Source organism: Bubalus kerabau, chromosome 23, assembly GCF_029407905.1.
Source record: "Bubalus kerabau isolate K-KA32 ecotype Philippines breed swamp buffalo chromosome 23, PCC_UOA_SB_1v2, whole genome shotgun sequence".
Lineage (NCBI taxonomy): Eukaryota > Metazoa > Chordata > Mammalia > Artiodactyla > Bovidae > Bubalus > Bubalus kerabau.
This window is the reverse complement of record NC_073646.1, coordinates 50,449-53,511: the sequence shown is the minus strand read 5'-3', so window position 1 is coordinate 53,511 and position 3,063 is coordinate 50,449. Positions and strand designations below refer to the sequence as shown.

Below are 3,063 nucleotides of genomic sequence, written 5' to 3'. Positions count from 1 at the left end.
TCCAGGATAACTTGATTCTTAATGTCCTGATTGTTTTTTTTTTTTTTTTTTGATATTTTAATTGTTTATTTTTAAAAGGTAGTTTTATAATTATAAATTTTTTTTAAATTTTATTTTTAAACTTTACATAACTGTATTAGTTTTGCCAAATATCAAAATGAATCTGCCACAGGTATACATGTGTTCCCCATCCTGAACCCTCCTCCCTCCTCCCTCCCCATTCCATCCCTCTGGGTCATCCCAGTGCACCAGCCCCAAGCATCCAGTATCGTGCATCGATTGTTTTTTAATAGTCTTTAAGCTTTCTCACTTTTTTCCCCCCTATCTGGATTAAGAGAGGAGGAGAAAGGAGTATTCTCTAAAGGAATTCATGGTTCATGTCTAAGAAAAAACAATGGTTTAATAATTGGGAAACCCCAGGTTCTGGCCTTAGCTCTACTGTTGACTAGCAGACACTCAAGCTATTTCTAAAATAAATTAAAATTGCATTTTTTTAAATAACTGAGGTTTCTTTTAAATATTTAATTTATTGAGTATTTATTTCACTGCACCGGGTCTTAGTTGCAGCACATAAGATCAATCTTCCTTGTGGCATGTGGGATCTAGTTCCCTGACCAGGGATCGAACCCACACCCACTGCATTGGGAGCACAGAGTCTTAGCCACTGGACCACCAGGGAAGTCCCTGAAATACCTCTTTAATGTCTCTTCCAGGCTAAAGTCTGAATCTCTGGACCCTCATAGTTTCCCACCACATTTACTCTCTGCTTTCCCCCAGTACCAAGAAAGAATCCAGTGTATTCATGAATCCTAATTCCAAATCATTAAAAACTGGTTTCTGTTTCCTTTTTTTTCCTTCAAACTTTAGAAAACCTAAATAATTAAAACAGAAGAACTTATAAAACATAGTTTATACAGTGGTTTTCTTGCAAGCAGTCTTTAATAGACTTCTTTCAAATTCTGACAAATACACTAGGTGTTTGGCTTGGATATGCAGAACTAAAAATATCTAAAGGAGAGATTTTTAATTACTTAGTTCAATCCGTGAAATTCCTGCGAATTCTATCTGGAAGAAAGAATAAGAAAGAATATGAGGGACTTCCCTGGTGGTCCAGTGGCTAAGACACTAGTCCCACTGTAGGGAGCCTGGGTTTGATCCCTGGTCAGGAAACTAGATTCCACATGCCAGAGTGAAGACCTGAAGAAGCCAAATAAATAATGATAAATAAATAAAATTTAGGAGCAAAACAACAATATATATTTTTTAACAAATAGAATATGGGCTTTGCAGTCTGAGAGACCTGGCCTTTTTCTTTTTCATGGTAGCAAGCAAACAGGATTTATTTCAGAGAGAAAGTACAAAACTCTCAGCATAGACACAGAGGAGGTGAAGTGCCCCAGACCGGGACTTTGCAGTGCAACTTTAGATAAGTTACTTAACCTCTCTGAGCCTCAACTTCTAAAGAAATTTCCCTGTTTCATTCATACTTTTTTAACTTTATTTTTTAATTGCAGGAAAATCGCTTTACAATGTTGTGATGGTTTCTGCCATAAAAACATGAAATGCTTCACCAATTTGCATGTCATCCTTGAGCAGGGGCCATGCTAATCTTCTTTGTATCATTCCAATTTAAGTATATGTGCTGCCAAAGTGAGCACTGAGCCTCAATTTCTTCATCTATGAAATGGGAATGATACCTCCCTTGCAGAACTGTTGTGAGGATCACATGCCAGGTATATATTAAGTACTCAATACATGTTCATGTTCTCCTCCATTAAACACCATCTTATTTTTTACTTTGCTCACCAAGAGCACATGTTTGGGCCTGAAACAGCCTAGGTTCAATGGCCTGATCCCACAATTTTAGCAACTCGGTGATTTGGGATAAGTTGTTAACAATCTCGGAAGCACTGTTTTCTCATCTGGAAAATGGAGTTAGCACCAACAGTGCCCAGCTCCAGGAAGCGTTCATGAACTAGTCACATCCATCAGAATCACATTAAATCACCATGGAGACAGCAGGGATACTGAGAGAGTGCTGATGCTGAGTGGCTGCTGAGTTGCTGATGAGGGCTCAGCCAGGTGGCCAGGAGGAGGCTCCATCCTTCTCTTTCTTGATTTTACCTTTACTTGCCCCACTTTTCTTTTTTTAAATATTTTAAATTATTTTATGGCTATGCTGCTGCTGCTGCTGCTAAGTCGCTTCAGTCATGTCCGACTCTGTGCGACCCCATAGACTGCAGCCCACCAGGTCCCCTCGTCCCTGGGATTCTCCAGGCAAGAACACTGGGGTGGGTTGCCATTTCCTTCTCCAATGCATGAAAGTGAAAAGTGAAAGTGAAGTCGCTCAGACGTGTCTGACTCTTTGCGACACCATGGACTGCAGCCCACCAGGCTCCTCCACCCATGGGATTTTCCAGGCAAGAGTACTGGAGTGGGGTGCCATCGCCTTTCAGTTCAGTTCAGTTCACTTCAGTTCAGTCGCTCAGTTGTGTCTGACTCTTCGCGGCCCCATGAATCGCAGCATGCCAGGCCTCCCTGTGCATCACCAACTCCCGGAGTTCACTCAAACTCACATCCATTGAGTCAGTGATGCCATCCAGCCATCTCATTCTGTTGTCCCCTTCCTCCTGCCCCTAATCCCTCCCAGCATCAGAGTCTTTCCCAATGAGTCAACTCTTCACATGAGGTGGCCAAAGTACTGGAGTTTCAGCTTTAGCATCATTCCTTCCAAAGAACACCCAGGACTGATCTCCTTTAGAATGGATTGGTTGCATCTCCTTGCAGTCCAAGGGACTCTCAGGAGTCTTCTCCAACAGCACAGTTCAAAAGCATCAATTCTTTGGCGCTCAGCTTTCTTCACAGTCCAACTCTCACATCCATACATGACCACTGGAAAAACCATAGCCTTGACTAGACAGACCTTTGTTGGCAAAGTAATGTCTCTGCTTTTCAATATGCTATCTAGGTTCGTCATAAGTTTTCTTCCAAGGAGTAAGCGCCTTTTAAATTCATGGCTGCAGTCACCATCTGAAGTGATTCTGGAGCCCCCCAAAAATAAAG

General features: G+C 41.5%; 1 non-coding gene across 1 annotated transcript; it reads right to left on the bottom strand.

Moving 5' to 3' along the window:
• Positions 1 to 1,551: 1,551 nt before the first annotated feature.
• On the bottom strand, positions 1,552 to 1,658 carry LOC129638251 (U6 spliceosomal RNA). The gene has a single exon (XR_008707759.1). It is a non-coding gene; the product is annotated as a U6 spliceosomal RNA (small nuclear RNA).
• Between the last annotated feature and the right edge of the window lie 1,405 nt (positions 1,659 to 3,063).